Source organism: Rhodnius prolixus, unplaced genomic scaffold (genome assembly GCF_049639745.1).
Source record: "Rhodnius prolixus isolate KJV_2025 unplaced genomic scaffold, Rpr scaffold_4, whole genome shotgun sequence".
In the NCBI taxonomy this organism is placed as follows: Eukaryota; Metazoa; Arthropoda; class Insecta; order Hemiptera; family Reduviidae; genus Rhodnius; species Rhodnius prolixus.
This window is the reverse complement of record NW_027411614.1, coordinates 41,749,522-41,767,208: the sequence shown is the minus strand read 5'-3', so window position 1 is coordinate 41,767,208 and position 17,687 is coordinate 41,749,522. Positions and strand designations below refer to the sequence as shown.

The following is a 17,687-nucleotide window of genomic DNA, read 5'->3' as shown; positions in this document are numbered from 1 at the left end:
TGTTATATTTACATAAAGCTTGGCCGTGAGTGCTGCTATGTCAGCACTGCATATGTACATGTACAAAGCAGATGATCTTTACCACTGCCACTTTTATTTCATATGTGTAAAATTATTATTATTATTAAGTAAATTCTATCAATACTTACGTATAAGTAGAATGTAATTTTTTTTTTCCATTAGATGTTAACTCTTTTCTGTAATTTGTCCTGGGTAGTTGTCTCTCAATCCGTCTGAATCTGCACAGATTAAAAAATTAGAGTTAAGAACAAAGTATGAAAGATGTGATTACGCTAAGAAGGAAGTCTCCCAAGTCGGAAGTTCTAAAGGAAGTGACTTTCCTGCAGTCCACATTGTCACAGGAACAGGAAAACAACTTAGACAATTTTAATGAAATTTAGTTCTTTTCGTTTAACGTACTCGATCGTTGTTTTGCACTGAGATGTGGTAGCGAGCTCTCCGGACTAACAAATATATATTCCCAAATCTTAATCAAAGCCTACGTCGAAGATACCACCATTCTCACTTCCTAGCCTGATCCTACGTCATCTTCCGGTACACACGTCTTCAGGTTATTGTAACCTGGTCGTAAATCAGAGTTAAACTTAAAAACATTCACAATAAGAAGGCACCAACTTCCAACCGCTACGCATCAACAATACTGACGTAACTAAGACTGTTCACGTTCAGTACTTCGAATCCATCCAAAAAATACTAGAGAAAAGAATTACACTGAGTTTCAGACCTCTTCAGGAGACTAATATGTCCTAATTTTACCCTGGTAGTCACAACTAACTCTTAATTTTCTGATTTGGACCTACGAACTGGATTTGTAGGGCTCCGCAAAACTTCCCTTCCTAACCTATCCTTCGTCCAACCCAAAGTTCTTTAACGAATTGTAAGACGTACCTTAAAGTCCCCTACATTGAAAAAAAGAAATTGCAGTTTTATAGTGGATGCAAGTTCTGGAAAAACCCAATTCAGCAGATGATTTCAGACCTGGTTATTCTAGAGTATAGTGGTTTCATCGTGCATACATTCAATGTCAGCAGGTTTCTAGTCCCATGGCCTTAAATGATTTTTCATTTCCATGAAGGTCTCTCGATGAAGTTATTCTGCCTATTTAAAAAGTTGTTTCGAACGTAAATAGCTTAAAAGTTGCATAAAACAAACTGCAATCACATTAACTCAAAGATTGGGTTTTTTTGCCAAAGTAAAAACGATGCAGCCCTTAAAATTAGCCCTTTTATCGTGGGCTCACATTTATTTAGACTTGTTTTTAATTTCTATTATTATATTTAAAACAGAAGAGATTTACGCAGATTTTAGCATCTGAAAGGAGCATTACGTCACAGAGTTTGGAACGGTTCTCGAGTGGCTACTACATATCGACTGCAATATCTCGTTCTCACTCATACTCGCACGAAACGCGGAGTTTATCTCTTTCAGAGGACCTCATTACATAAATTTCCGGTGGCGAACTTCCATTTCTAAAATTTTGACACAATCGCGATATTTTTTTTCGCTGCAATAAATATATTAACAATGACGATAATACCTAAAAATTATCATAAATTATAAATGCAAATAGATAACTGTAGAAGGGTGAATGCGTAATAAATTAAACCATATATTCCACTGCCTACTTAATGGAATATTTAATTTAGGAATACAAATTTGTTTGAAGCACATGTTTGTTTGTTTGTAGAGGGAACAAAAGTAAAAAATCTCTCTCTAAATAAAAGACTAGCGACATCTAAACGTAAAGAAAACTGGAGGAAGTGGATGCTGGGTCACGAACCTGGTGTCCACCAGCGGTACTAGTATCTGGGTCTTCAGCTACCGCGCGCGCGTTTTTTTTTTCTGTTCGCCCCTCCCCTTTGGCTCGCTCACGTCTTTTAAAATCCAGCGCTGGGGAGGTGACATTGATGTAGGTTTTCAGGACTGGTTAAAAAATGCATACCAACGTACGAAGTCGTCCAATATTTAATACACCAGATGGCCACCACAACGGCCATGTTGATCTAAATCGTCTACTTTGGACACAGATCAAGGTGCCCATGGAATCAATTTGTTTTTTTCTTCTTCTTAAATCTGTTGTGTGCACTCCCTAGACTTTCTCTAATCGCAATTGACGTACTTAAATTTTGTTGAAACTTATTTTTGTGTTTGTAAATTAAAGTCGCTTCAAAAAAAGGGTCAATGGCTCTGGAGCATTTTTCCAGCGCACTACCAAACTCCGTACAGCATTCACTCATGAAGACAACACACTCCATTAGCGAGCAGTTGCCTTCAAGAGGCTCTTAGAAAGAGAAAATCTAAGAGCAAGTAGCCTATGAAATAGGTACACCGGTAATGCTTTGAATATAAACCACTTTTTCGAATTCAACGGTACTCAAACTTAACATTGTGGGTTCCGGTAAAAACCTAAAAATTGCCTGATTATAATAATTTCTCTTATGAGGGAAAAGACGAAGTAAAAAAGAAATTTTTTTTTTTCATTAATACCTACTCTTGAAAGTTTACTAAATTTTAAATAACTTTGTAATAGAAAATAATTTAATAGTCATCGGCGGAAGAGCTAGTTGCATTGCGCCGCATCAGCGCCCCTAATTACCGGCTGGGTGAAAATTACCTCATGAAAATGTGTTTAGGTCATTTCCTGCCTAAAAGAAGGCGTCACTGTAGCAGAGGATTCTCTTATATAACGTTCTTAATTTAAAAATCGTCTGTATTAAAGACTTTTATAATCTTCAAAAATTATTAAACTTCATTAAGGTTGTCAGATAACTTCACGGAACCCTATTGTATAAAACTTCGATGGTTTTTTTACATTAAAAGAAAAAGAAATGTATAGTGTTCTTCTTTTTTTTATTACATCGGTCAAAATATTTATATTTTATTATTATTTTTTTTAATTATTATTTAAGGCGCGTCAACAGCTGAGGTTATTGGCGACTGGAGCTTTTTCCAGTGCACTGCCGGCCTCCGGACAGTGTTCTCTCGTTACAGACAACACTGTCCATCACCGGACAGTGAGCTGTAAGAAGCTCCTAGGAAGAGAAAATCTAAGGGTCAGCTGCTGGATTCGAACCCGGGACCTCCGCGTGGGAGTCCAGTATGCTAACCTCATAGCTAATCCCTTCCCTTATTATTATTATTTGCTCTTGGGATTGTAAAACGTTAATGAGAATGTCCGAATGTTTTTGGTTGCGTATTCAAGAGAAGATCTGTGATAAAGTTTGCTTAATCTTTACTTGTTGTTAATTAATTTATACAAGTTCAATACTTTAGGAGAAAGGATTTACATCTTACTTACGAGAACTTGGACCCCAAGAAATCAAAACGGGTAGTTAACTAGCAAAGTTCAATGTAAACTGAAACAATGAAAAGAGATTTTAAAAAAAAGATCAATCATAAATTGCAATAAATTAGAAATTTCAGTCGACGGATTAGAAGGTTCGAGATGGACGGATTTGTTGTTTAATGAAGGCCAACTACAGCATCCAAATCTTATCTTGGATTTTCTCCTGGAGACTTCTTCTTCTCCCAATTTTATTTTCCTGATTTGTGAATACGGTATCTCAGTTGAAAAAGATATCAGTGATACAATATCAACATGAAATTTAAAATTTGAGGCATCGCTGACAGCTGAAATGGATAACTGCTCTCTAGAGTGACGCCAATAGTCTGGAGACTGTGATAGACTGTGACTAAAAATTTTCCCCTTGTATCTATGGACAGAGTATGATGCGCCTAAGCACGTATAATGAAGGTGACGGCATAGTTGTTACGAAGTAATTATAACTACTGAGGGTGAATGGACCAGACTGAGCCGATTAGTGGGGAAGTACGAGCTAAACGTTTGGTCAAGTTTGCGGAATCTTGCTCATGCTAGCAGCAGAAGTCCAAATCTTTCTGGCGCTGATTACAATGTTGTCGCATACAGATACTTTTTTAAAGATATTTTTATTTTTATTATCTAATGAAAATTGCCCTCATTAGGAAAGTAGAAAATATTACGCCGTGGAATGTACAAGTGTACCTTCTAGTTCAAATACGCAGCTAGCTCAAACTTACTAAAGAAGTATCGATACTACTGTTGTGAAGAGAGTTTTGGAACTATCCTGCGCATTATGGGAATACTTTTCTTACAATTGAGAGAAACTGAAGAGAGAAGCGAGGATGGATGAAATAATGGTAAATTAGCTCGAAGAATTATTTTTAGTAAAGAAATATTACAGGGTGATTAATTTCTTTCACTGCTGATGCGACCTGCTACAAATTTTTGGAAATGACCCTTTGGCTTGTAAAAGTTGCACAAGCCTAGTAGCCTAGAGAGTACTCCAGAAGAGAGAGACCGACCGGTCGGATTAATACGTGTCCAATAGTGTTCTATTACAAGAAATAACCCAACTCTCCATAACAACTGACAGTCACTAAAGAAGAAGCAGTAGCTAATAGCCGTTGTGTACAACCACTCCTCCAGTGCTGAAGAAGGACCGCCTGTTGTTTGAATGATGTTCAGGTAGGGCCACACCCAGGACTGTCGTTCACCCCCCTTGCCCAGCACCCCTTATTCCTAGTGCCTCAGATGTCCTCTAGTTTGTATATGAGATGATCAACTCCATATAAATCAATATCAACTTAAGACGGCAGATTGAATACGTAATCAAGTCCATATCATTAAAGAACCATAAAAAGGTTTAACGACACATGTGGCATCTAATTTGTAATTTATATAAATATAAATTATTATCGTCAAGCGCGAAAATCTAACAAAAAAAAGGCTGGATATTACTTTGGAGATGAATAACTAATAGTTCAAAGGTTACCACAGAAAACCACGAAAACTGATTTTATCAGAAAATCTTCAGAAGAAAACCATGTGTTGGTAATACGTAAACCAGTTGGACCTCCAGTATACCTCCTCCAGTACACCTCCAGAGGACCTCCTCGGTTGAGGTATTGGATTACTCATCCACTCACTTTTGATGACTCTCCTAGAAATCGTCCAAATAAATAATAAAACATGGTAATTAAAATAGGTGCTGATCATTCAAAATTATACTCTTTCGCACAAGTTAATCTATAATGCTAGGAAGTCAGACATAATGGATGTAACAGCGCTCCTCCCATAATGATCTCTTGAAGGCTTAACCTCTAAACTGTTGGCGCCAACATGAACTGTGGGTGTGTGATTCATGTTGAATAGATTATAGTGGCAGGGACCTTTTTAAAGAAGGTTCTGAAGACAGTTTTAGCAACATAATCGCAACAATGACCATCGATTCCAAAGATACCTATTTTTTTATTTTATTTAATTTTGTTTTATATCGTCAGAGCTCATTGTTCAAATTTATGCTAATAATTCTAAATTCTACTTCTAATTCTTTAGTACCAAGTTTCGTATTCGACTTTTAAGCATTTTTTTTTTAATTTGATTTTTTAATATATGCATTTCCCTTTTATCTATTTCACGATTCAAAAAATCAAAATTCTCAACTTTTTTGATTCTATTGACGATAATTGGGTAATATCTGAAGTATTATTCCAACAGAAATATTATTTATCGCATTTTTAAAGGTAATTTTTTTTCTTGCTTAATTCGAAAGTTTATCAAATGCCTATGGGAGAAATGTTGGAAAAAATTTTTAAATTAGTTATTTAATTGAAATTATTAAATTCAAAGTATTGGCCAATCGCATAGTACGGTTGCTGACTGTGGGCGGGTCATGCCCACCTCTAGTGTGACCACGCCCCGTCCAATGAAATGCAGTTATAGGTGGATGAAAGAGTATTAACAATAGGGTGCTTCAATACCTTTCTCTTATTTTCCTAAATCTTTCATTATTTTCTAATATTTTATTAACTTTTTTGTGATTATAGAAGTATTAATCTCACGTTGATAGATATTGAAATAAAATGCTAACAAATTATTCGAAAAAAAATAATAATTCTTAATTTTCAAGAAATTGTTTATTAAGTTCGTTTTCGCCAATATTCGACAGTTTCACTTTACTTTCTCATGAAAAGAATCTCGTATGAACACTCACATGACTTTTTCTTACCATAATTTACAAATATATTTGATTTTTTTGTAACTTAGAACAGCATAAGCAAAAATCAATTTAATATTTGAATATGTTGAATGGAATGCGACAATTTCCCACTGAACCAAACTATTTATGTATTAATTGAGAGAACAAGCCAAACTGATATTTAAGCTTAGTTAGCGGTTAGATCAGCTTCAAATGAATCCATTTGGCAAATTCATGAAGTGAAGTCCAAGTCAGAAAAAATTAATCGATAAGTTTTTGTTTGAGATACTCAGAAAGGTGGCCTCGCCAAAACGTGGTCTGAACCATTAGTTGAAAAATCACAGTAAATGATTAAATCAATTTGATTAACGTTTGAAATTTGATTAATTCGGTGATTAAAATTAAGTTCAATTAAATTATCATATTTAATCATAATTTTTTAGTTTGATTAACGATTAAATTTGAAATTGAGATCACTAATTAATTGTCTTTTGATTAAAAGTACGATTAATTTCGCCGATTAAATTTTGATTTTAAAAAATTTAGTCAAGTAAATTTGATAAAACTGTATTCTTAATCAGAGCCTACCTCTGAAATTGTCCTTGGTGAGGTGAGGCACTTATAATTGTAACATTTGGAGTCAGAGAAAGAAGTACTTTTGTTAAAAATATTCATGTTAAGCCAAAAGGTAGCCGAGCGGTTAGAAGGGAGTCTTGCAAATGTATTGTGGTAATGAGTTCGATTCCCTGTCTTAGGCCTTGGATTTTATTTAATGGTTAATAAAAGAAATTTACAGTAAAGTATGTTTGCTTGTCGCCACGTCCACGACATCTAGTTTCGTAGGTGGACGTAAAGCCCACCTGAAAAAATAGGCATTACTTGATTTTTTTAATTTTTACAAGTAATTAATATTTGGTACGATTAGAGAAATTACATTATCAATAGATGGCGAATTAACAGGTGCGTAAAACAGCGGATAAAGAATTGGGCAGGACCAGTGAAGACGGAGCAGCGTCCTGTTTGTCAGGCCAAACAATACACATCTTGGCCATACGGACTCTGTCTGCAGCTTCCTTAAAGATAAAGAAACACGTAGTGGCACGTTCTTCACACTCTACACACACACACACACACACACACACAATTACGGTAGCAATAACATCTCTACACACTAACACACTTGAACACAAATCTTATCGCTGTTCTCTTTTTTTTCCTATTTATTTACATTTAGTAAACAGCTGATAAAAATATTTTATAATGTGTTTATACACGGCGCCCTTCTGCCTACTGGATTTTTTAGTTTTTCTTTTTTCTTTTTTTGGTATTTATTTCTATTTCTCTAAATTTTCCTATTTTAAGAAATAAAACTATTTTAATCATTTCATAACTAGTAATAACAAATAAGTGTGAATCATTCACAGAACATTCCTAAGCTTGTCAACTCCAATTAGAAAAGTAATCTGTAATTTTTACATTACAGGGTTGGTGTGTCTTCTGTCTTGTCTGTTCATGGACTCCATAAAGTGTGAATCCAGTCCATAAACAGACAAGACAGAAGACACACCAATCCTGCAGTGTAAAATATTACTTTGTAAACTAGCCCTGAAGATGACCTAGTCCCTAGGTCGAAAGCTCGGCAGAATAAATGTATCACGACTGAAATGGCAATTATTTTTTCATCCTATTGAAACTATGAATCAGTCACTAAAAATAATGAACAACAATTAATAGTAAAGTTTGTACTTCCGCCCCCGTGTTCGATATCTAATTGGTAGAGTGGAGATTACTTAACTTCATTACTTCCGTAATGCGAACATTGAATTTCTATAGGAAATTTTAGAAAAGCAGGAGATTCGTAAAAATGTTTTTAAGTAGTCTACGAGTAAAAAAAGTGAAGTAATTACCTATTTTTTCAGGTGGGCTTTACGTCCAACTGCCAAATTAGGTGTCGCGGCCGGAGGCGATTAGCAGACATACTTTACGACAAAGTTCTCATATTAAAATTAAAATAATTTACATTTAAATAAAATCCAAGGCCTAGACCGGGAATCGAACCCACTACCATAATACCATAATTAGCTTTGTAGGTCTCGCCTCTAACTGCCTGAATCTACGAGTATTTTTAACGATGTAAAAGTAAATTAATTGAATACCAATTTTGCATCAGCCATTTTCCTCTTAGTTATCGATTAGTTGATTCAATAAACACATACACGTATATCAGATATTCATTACTAAATTTCTATTTATATGAAAAGGTATTTGCTATCAATTTTCACTTTTTATCAACAATATATACGTATTAATCATTGATTTAGTAACTCAAGGCCATGGCAACCGGAGAGATTTTTATCATTTCAAGTTAAAACCGCCCTTCAGAAAAAGATAAAGAAAAAAACACTGAACATCTTATCGATATTGTAATCGAGATATTTGTAGTTTTTATTTTCATTTATTTATTTCTTTTTTCTGAAAGTTAAGCGCGGCTGAGCTTAAAGATTTCAGTCAATATAATATAAATTAGAGTTAATTTAATGCTGAGAATCCCATCAAACCCCATTCTTCGGCTTCCTCAATCTCCTCTGCCCCTCCACTCCCCTATCCGATCTCTCTGTCTTTGCCCTCTTCTTCTGTTCCACAGACTGTGTCACTGCTGGAATCTTCTTTACATTTCTCTGAAATTCGTTTTCTGTTTTTCTGTCTGTTTGTGTGTGTACTATATTTACATTGTATTTACGATACAGCCATTATTGTAGTAGTTGTTTTTTTGTTGACTAAATAAAAAGAATAAAAAGAACAGTAGTATTTATTTGCATATATATCAAGTTTCGTAAACTTTGTAAAAATCGGGAGAGAGTCCCGGTTTATTTCTAAATATGTCGATTAACAAGAGTTATGCTCAAAGTTATTAGTTGATGAAGTTTTTGAATTCGAAACTTTAGGATGTGAATTGAAACCACGAATAACCGCATTCAAGAAGATTTATCGTGCCCGTTATTGGAACTTATTTACACTTTCTCTTACATTTTGCGTAAGAAAGAGAAAGTATGGGGAACTTGAGAAATTTGTGAAATTAACCAGAATTGTATCCCACCGGAAATACCTATATATTGAAGTCCTCATATCTGTTTGTGTGCATAAACAATACAATAAAAAATGATAATAATAAATAGAACTAAGGATTCAAGATTGGCGAGGAATCGGTCAGATAAAAATAACAACTCGTCTTTTTGCCAAAGTTTCGTCTTCTTCAGGGCGTGGTTGTGCGGGTAGGTTGAGTTACAGAAAACTGGGCAAAAAAGACGAGTTATTATTTTTATCTGACCGATTCCTCGCCAATCTTGAATCCTTAGTTCAATAATTTAAGATCACGAAACCTAGATATTCATAATAATAAATAGCTTAAATCATTTTTTAATTAAGGCACCACGATACAGCCATTATCGCGTCGAATGTGGAGCATTTTTCAGTGTTCTGTGTATCACTCAAGGGTTTCTTGAGAGAAGGGTAAACTAATGGCAGACAGTGCTCGGAATCTGGGATCTCTGTAGGGGATTACTGATCTTTTAATGAATTCATTTTTATTCCATTTTTTTTATTTGGAATGAGGATGGCAGGACAATTAAGCATCACTCCCTTAAGGTTCCTCCCCAAAAAAGGTGATTAGTCTACCAAGCCTGATCGCCTAATTACTCCAGTTTCAAAATTCCTTAGCACAGATAAAAAAAGAATGTAAAATTTTATTAAAATTTGTCTCTAGCAAAAAAAAAAAAAAATAGAAGAACAAAAATCTGAGATATTCGTACGTAAAAGGTAATTATTTATACGTGTATAATAAACGATCCGCTACAAGATAAGTAATTTCATTAAATAATATAAATGTGATTATAATTAAGATTTATTACATCGTAAAACCTCGCGATCATAAACTGCGCTACACAAAAATAAACAGAAAAAAAAAAGAAAACAGTAGCTATTTATGTATTAATTTGAGCAGCGAACTACGAGTATGTTATCCTCGCTTACAGATAGATTTTAATTTATGGTGTTTCCGGTTATATACTTGTAATATTAATGTTATTTTTTATTATTTACATAATTTATGATTTTTTTAAAAATTTAAAGAATTAAATGTTGGTTTAATGTGCGAAAAGTTTGAAAAAAATGGCCATCAATCTTGGGGGGGGAGCCCTAAATGCGTAGTTATATTCTGTAATGTTGGCATAATATTTTAGGCATTCGTCTGCAAGTTGAAGCTTAGAAAGAACCCCGACTGTGTCCGAGACGTCGGTTATGAATGATTATTATGTCTGTGGAGAGGGGTTAAAGTTATACAGTATCAAAAGACCCTTAGGGCCCATTCCTCCTCTTCCAAACAGGAACAACGCCAGCACCGCTAAGGATAAAGATTTGAATCAACTAAGATTTACAGCAGTCGGAACTAAGAGAGAGAGAGAGAAAAAAAAAAACCAGAGCTCTTTTACCATCAACCTCTTCCGGCTAAAGATACTGCGCCTGATTTCATCAAATCCCTAAGAATACATACGTCATGAGATAAGCCTGTACAGAAGGGCTACCCCAACTATTAGCCTGAGCGATGATCATGGCCGACACAAAATCGTCAAACTGTCAGCCTCCAACTGGACCTTCAATCAGCATCTTATTTTGCCAATACCAACACCGAATTCATGCGCAAGGCTGTGTAGTTGTCCATATATACAATTGGGTTGAAAATGGTCCCAACAAAATAACTTTGGATGATTAAATACATTTCGCCATATTTTTTTGCAAATTAATGGCAATAAACATTAAAAAAAGAGAGAAAGAAATCGTAATTAAGCGTAATGGAGGAGGAATAAGTAGCCGACAGGAGCCCATGAGTGTGTTTACATAAATGTCCATATAAATATGTCACTAAAAGAGTAAACAAGACGAAGTGGACACTTGTTGAATAATCTCTCAAATGATAAGATGATATGTAATACAAAGTGTAAATAGCACGTATTAAAGATTGTTTACTGTGGTTTACGTAAACTTATATTTAATATTGTATGCAATTCTACCAGTTATAAGGCTGCAATCAGATTTGTAATATCCTGAACTTTTTCCTACGTAGTGTAATAATTAAGTACATTATTTCAAATTCCTAGCGAATAATAAATAGTTTGGTTGACTTTATAAACATTTTTACCCTTAATAAATAATTATGTATCCTATATTGATGCATTTAAATTACGAGTTGCAGAAGTATGAGATAATATTAAAACATTTTTGTTTAATTTAGTGAGGTTATACTTTACCAGCAACATCGCTATGTTTGGAAGGATATCTAACTAACCCCTACAAAGAATGCTGGCGATTATTAGGAAAATTAAGAAAACTCCACCGGAAAAAGAATTGAGTAAAGGCATGAAAGATTTCCACTTATTTTTTCTTAATCCAGGTGTAAAAATGATACTTATACAATTTTCTTAATACAAAAAATTTTTACCACTTTACACAAAGAATTTATATTGTACATAATATAAATATTATGAAATTTACTATTAAGGGCGATTTTTTTTTACAGTTCTGCGAATACAAAATAATATCTTTTTTAACAAAAATTGGGCCATTTCGGGGGATAAAAATGTGAAAAAAATGAAAAAATTTTGAAGCACGAAAGTATTCAGGCGGGGGCTTAACGTCCAACTACCAATTAGGTGTCGTGGACGGAGGCAACTAGCTAACATACTTTATTGTAAAATTTCTTTTATTAACCATTAAATAAAATCCAAGGCCTAGACACCGAGAATCGAACCCACTAACCAACAATACATGTTAGCATTGCGGGTCTAGTCTCTTAACCGCTCGGCTACCGTGGCGCCCAAGCACGAAAGTGATTACTATAAAAATGTGTTGGGTTATTTTTTTAAGCCTAAGAAAAAGATGATTAATTTACAAACAAAACTAATTTTCAGATTCCGTCCTTTGGGGCATTATCCAGCGCACAAGGGGGTCGTGAGAACAAATCGGACCCTCTCGAAACCTATCGAAACCAACAATAAATAAAACAAAATAAGAAGTGGTTGCCTTCGGTTGGAAAAATTATTATTATTATTAAAATATTATTTCAATGTTTTTGTCCATTTTTAATCAAATTAAAAACTTTCATTATCCCTGTGATTTTCTTTTATTTTTGACGAAAACCTCTCAGGACTTTGCGATCCTAAATCAAAATGCTCATCATATATGGGGAGTAAACGGAAATAAAACGATTGATTTTTTTTTTTTTTAAATAATTGAATAGAAAACAGGAAGAAGATGGCGAAACTAGAGGAAGTGGGCACACGTGCCGCTAACTGTTATTATATTCTAAGAAATTAGATATAACAATATTATTATTAGTCGATATAATGATAGTTATCGTTAGTATTAAAAACTATATTGTTATAGACCAACCAAGCGAGGGGAGGAGGGGGATGCTTGTGCTATAGTGATTAATATCTGTTACTCTTTAGAAGAAGATAAAAGAGTGCGTCTCAGCATCCCCATCGCTCTGCGCTGCGAAGAGGAGATTGCGGTGTCTGCTCTTATATAGAAAACTAATGTTGTCGCCGTGACGCAGGCAATTCTCGCTTCTAGAGCGCCTTATCTATTCTCTTATAGGGCGCCAATATTCATCTTAATATTAATGAAATATAATATTATTATAAATAATTAAATCGACTGGAGCTTTCTTAATTATTAATACTCAATTCTAGATTATTGTCATTAATTATAGTATATATGCTTGTTTTCAGTAATATCTAAGACAATGGCTGGAATATTAATAGGAAATCTGGATTGCGACTATCTCTTACGAGGGTCGTTTGAAAAGTCCGTGCAAAAATAAAAACTACTTAATTTTTTTTTTGGGGTAAACCTTTTTTATTTTTCAACATAGTCTCCTTTTAGGCTTATACACTTCGTCCAACGCTGCTCTAGTTTGTTGATCCCTTCCGAATAATAGGATTTGTCCAAGTCTGAAAAATAGCCATTCGTTTCTGCAATCACCTCCTCGTTTGAATAAAATCTTTTTTCCGCCAGCCATTTCTTCATATTGGGGAACAAATAGTAGTCCGAGGGAGCCAAGTCTGGAGAATAGGGGGGATGTGAAACGAGTTGGAACCCTATTTCCATTAATTTTGCGACCACAACTGCTGAGGTGTGAGCTGGTGCGTTGTCGTGATGGAAAAGGACTTTTTTGTGGGCCAATCGTGGGCGTTTTTCTTGCAGCTCGGTTTTCAAACGGTCCAATAACGATGAATAATATGCACCTGTAATAGTTTTACCCTTTTCCAGATAGTCGATGAGGATTATTCCTTGCGAATCCCAAAAGACAGTCGCCATAACCTTTCCGGCCGAAGGAACGGTCTTCGCCTTTTTTGGCGCAGATTCCCCCTTGGTAACCCATTGTTTAGATTGTTCTTTGGTCTCAGGAGTGTAGTGATGTATCCATGTTTCATCCACAGTGACGAAACGACGCTTAAAGTCATGCGGATTCTTCTGGAACAGCTGCAAACCGTCCTTGCAACACTTCACACGATTTCGTTTTTGGTCAAGCGTGAGAAAATCACTCGACTTCCTCGATTCAAACGAATGCCAAACACAAAGAAATAGACCGATCTGGCTGAAACTTGGTGTGTGTTCTTCCAAGAGATGCTACTAACTAAACATAACCTCGATACGCGCCAGTAGTGCTATCTCTCTGACTTTGCACGGACTTTTCAAACGACCCTCGTATTATAATTAAATAGCTTTTCCTTAAACTAGACATTTTTACTGGATGCGCAATTTATGAAAATAAGACAACTTCTAGGGGAAGTATGCAGTCCCAGCATCTCCCCTTAAAAATACATTTTCATGAAAAGCGTTTCAAAAGGTCTTTATTTGATTGGTCGGAGTGTGATTACTGTGAAGAAAATGTTCAAGACATTCCAGAATCCATGTAATTGATCTTTAAAGAACTGATCCTTTAATTCATTTTCCAGAAAAAGATTAAACAATGTTCAAACTTTTACAAATAAAAAACTGAAAGAACTTCAAACTTCTACTTTTAAGCAGAAATTTTAGTCACATATTTAGTTCTCATTAATAAAATTTCAGTGTAAGGATACATTCCATATTCCAGAAGAAAACCGTACATTCCAGGAGCGTAATCACCGCGTCCTACAGAAATGCTCTTCATCAAATTTTACTGAGGAAAATGTTTTCAAATAAATTGAAACAAAATCGTCCTGCCATTTTTTTTGGGAGGAAAATCATAATAATAAAAGGGGGAAAAAAATCGATCCTATAATGTGACACTTCCATAATCTTAGAGCACGGAACTGTATAATCGGTAACACAGCTTCACCCAAAATAGAAAACAAAGTTTGAACTTTTCTGCGAGACTATTTGTTTCGAAGACATTCTGTCAAAAGGCAAACATAAAACTTTGTTTCTAGTATAGGGAGGGAAAAACAAATCAAATATTTTCATAGTTTGTTTTAATCCAACCATAACCGTTGGCAAGTAAGCCATTCCGTTCGTTGCTAACTATGAAAAATTGGTTTTGTTCAAAGCGTGTTCGACCACAGTACTGCGCGGTTGAAACGGGCTTAACTTTACCATTGGCATTAACTTATCAATAAGGGCGGTACATTATTGACAATTAGCACCTTATGCTTCTTAATTAAAGCATTAGCTCCCGAATGGTAGTATTCCAGGAACTCAGCGTAATATCTCCTGAAATTGACAGGATCCTCTGTTAGGGATCAGAGAAAGTAAACAGAGATCGTACTATCTTAGAAGCCCTAAACGAATGTCTCTCTGCACTTTTAGTTCAGCTGACTCAACTTAATACCTTTTCCGTCTCTAAGAGAAAAAGCTAAAAAAATAAAATTAACCAAAATTAGCCTTTAAAAAGGTAAATTATGCAAATGAATGACTCACAAACAATAAGATAAATAAAACTTCGTTGACTCAAAACGTTTTCAGAGATTTGATTAAGACGTTTGTCAGTTTGTACTTGTCAGTTTTGCATGCCTGTTATTTCCGTTTTTTTTATTTTCCTATTCGTTGTTTCAGTCAGACGATGTTCTTTCAATACAAAAAGTAAATATATAAATAAATAATTACTTCTACAATTACCTACTTAAAAAAATAATAATAATTTGAATAGAAAAATAATGATTTCAGCCTAAAGTAAAAAAAGTGGAGGAAGTTATTTCCTTTAATTACAACCAGAGGGGGGGAGAGGAACCTGTATATATATATATATATATATATATATATATAGCCGGTCACGGCCGCCCGAAATCTCTTCTGGTTCTCCTACAAATAAAATTATGCTAAATACCCTGTGTGTACTTTTTTTGTGTGTGTATAAAAAAAGTTAGTTTGGTGGTAATTAATAATAAAACATGTTTGATGATGATGATGTTGTTGATGATTATGATGGAAAGACACACGCACACATACACGTTAGGGATACTATTGACTATGGAGGGCTTCACGAACCTGGGACGGACCAACGAAGTAGATGACTACGACGACATTGGGCGACATACAAACAGAAAATTAAAGAAGATGAACACGTATTTATAATAACTTCCTGGCCGAGCCCACACTAGTTCGACCCACGTACCAGTGTGGGCAGGTACTCCACACCTACTCGATGTCAAAGGTTAGGCCCGTCCGATGTGGAAGACTAAGAGGAAGTGGAAGACGAAGAAGAGATGAAAAACCTTATACCCAGAAGTGAGACAGTGATATATCCTAACTATATATATATTTAGTCTCTTTCACTTTTAACTCTTCACGTGTCTAATTCTTCGCCCCGCAAGCTCCAATATAAGCTGTTGTAAATCTTATTTTTTTAAAAACATATATCCATATACTTACAAACTAGATTAAGCATAAATAATAACTATACAGGCCTAATATGGCAGTTTAATAATCATGTATAGTCACACCAGTTTTTTTAAGCATGTTTATCAATTGCAGATGAATGAGTTATTTTTTTGTTATACAATCAAGCAATCAGCTGGTTATAATGATTCTGCTAGAATCAATCATCATTATTGTTAAAAAATTAAACCAGTGGCCAGAATTGGAGGTTCCTCATATATTAAGATTGAGGTTATAATGAGGTTATAAGGTGACGATTAATCATTAAGACATTTAAGCCCGCCTGAATAACTGCTGGGTTTGAGAGAGGTCAGACTTTCTCGAAAAGTGCCAATAGTGGGGCACTTTAAATCACTGAAATTAAGTGGGAAGCTAAATTTTTTTGCAACGGAAAAGCCTATTTTCTCGAAAACATTTAAACTTATTTCTTTTAAGCTTTTAACTACCACAAGGGTACTTCTTTACGTTTTAGCTATGGTATACCTGCGGCGAAACTTCATACAAATCCAACTCGATTGTCCTAGTCCGTGGGCCTTGGTACCATTGCACTACGTTTTTATGACGCAAGTGTCCTGCTTGGAGATGGAACGCAGAAAGTAGGCCTCCACTTAGGAATTAGCGTACCTCAACCACAATTATAGACCAACAAGAACAGAGAGGCGAAGTTATAACGAGGAAATTAATTATTGGAATTGATGGCGAAAAGGGACAAAGCCCTACACTATCCAAAATCCCAATTGGCTTACTTAACTTTGAAAAAAAAAGTGGGTTCGCTGTAGGGTACTTATGGGAGTGACGGTGAAATGGTGAAGCTGGATTTCGTGTTTGGATTCGCTAAACCCAAATAGTTGCAGTCATCCACTGTCTTCACTGACTCATTGTATGAGGTTATAATGTTTTTATAGGCTAGGATACCCGCAGGGGCGTCAAGATCCCTGGCTAGTGCTCTAGCTCTACAGTTTCTTAGATGCATCCTTATTCCATGCACTTGGAGAAACTGAAATAGTTTTTTTTTGCAAATTATGAAGGCTGATTTTAAGAAGGCGGGTTTTCAGCTCATATCATCCCCACTCAAATTCTTTCAGTATTAAGAGCTTAAAATTAAGTAAAAATTCGAAATTTGAGGGAAATTATAGCAAAAGTTATGGTGTCAATGTTATACATCAGATTTACAAATAATTATTGGTAATTTGTATTCACAATATCCTGATATCGCTATTCTTTAAAGAAGTGTACAGGGCTTTTATGCGTAACGGTCTAGATACTTATCATGGCCTCCTAGATTAGTTTTTTAAAAAAAGAAGTAAACCCTCTATATTTCCGTTTGAATATTAATGAATGGAAAACATATCCATAAAGAATGGACAGTGATGTGCACAGATAGACAGAATTACTTTACAATACAAACTGACCCAGTTAATACAATCCACTCTATTATCCACAAAACTTACATTGATACAGTTTTATCTATTCCAATCAGTTTCATGCAAACACCCCCACCACACTATACGTGTGATACGTACGTAAGTATGCAAAATTTTCCTCGTCCTTATTTTTTACCGTACCGTCCCGGCTCAACCTATTCTACACCTTTTTTTTATGAATGAAAAACTGTCACGTGACCAGTGCACGCTTTATAGTGTTCTTCTTCTCCACCACTAAGTACAGTCCAAGTTAGAAGTTTGCTCTACTAAACTGTACACTCCATATTCCGTCTTTTCTCTGTGTAAC

The 17,687-nt window shown here is 35.0% G+C and overlaps 1 protein-coding gene and 1 long non-coding RNA gene across 2 annotated transcripts in view; one reads left to right on the top strand and one right to left on the bottom strand.

The window, feature by feature from the left end:
* LOC141455333 (uncharacterized) overlaps window positions 1–17,687 on the bottom strand; it is a 145,723-nt gene that overhangs the window by 72,810 nt on the left and 55,226 nt on the right. The window contains exon 2 of the long non-coding RNA XR_012459208.1: window positions 150–239. This is a non-coding gene — a long non-coding RNA (uncharacterized lncRNA). The remainder of the gene's footprint in view (window positions 1–149; window positions 240–17,687) is intronic.
* Window positions 1–17,687, top strand: part of Sox15 (Sox box 15 transcription factor) — a 109,964-nt gene that overhangs the window by 49,122 nt on the left and 43,155 nt on the right. The window lies entirely within an intron of this gene.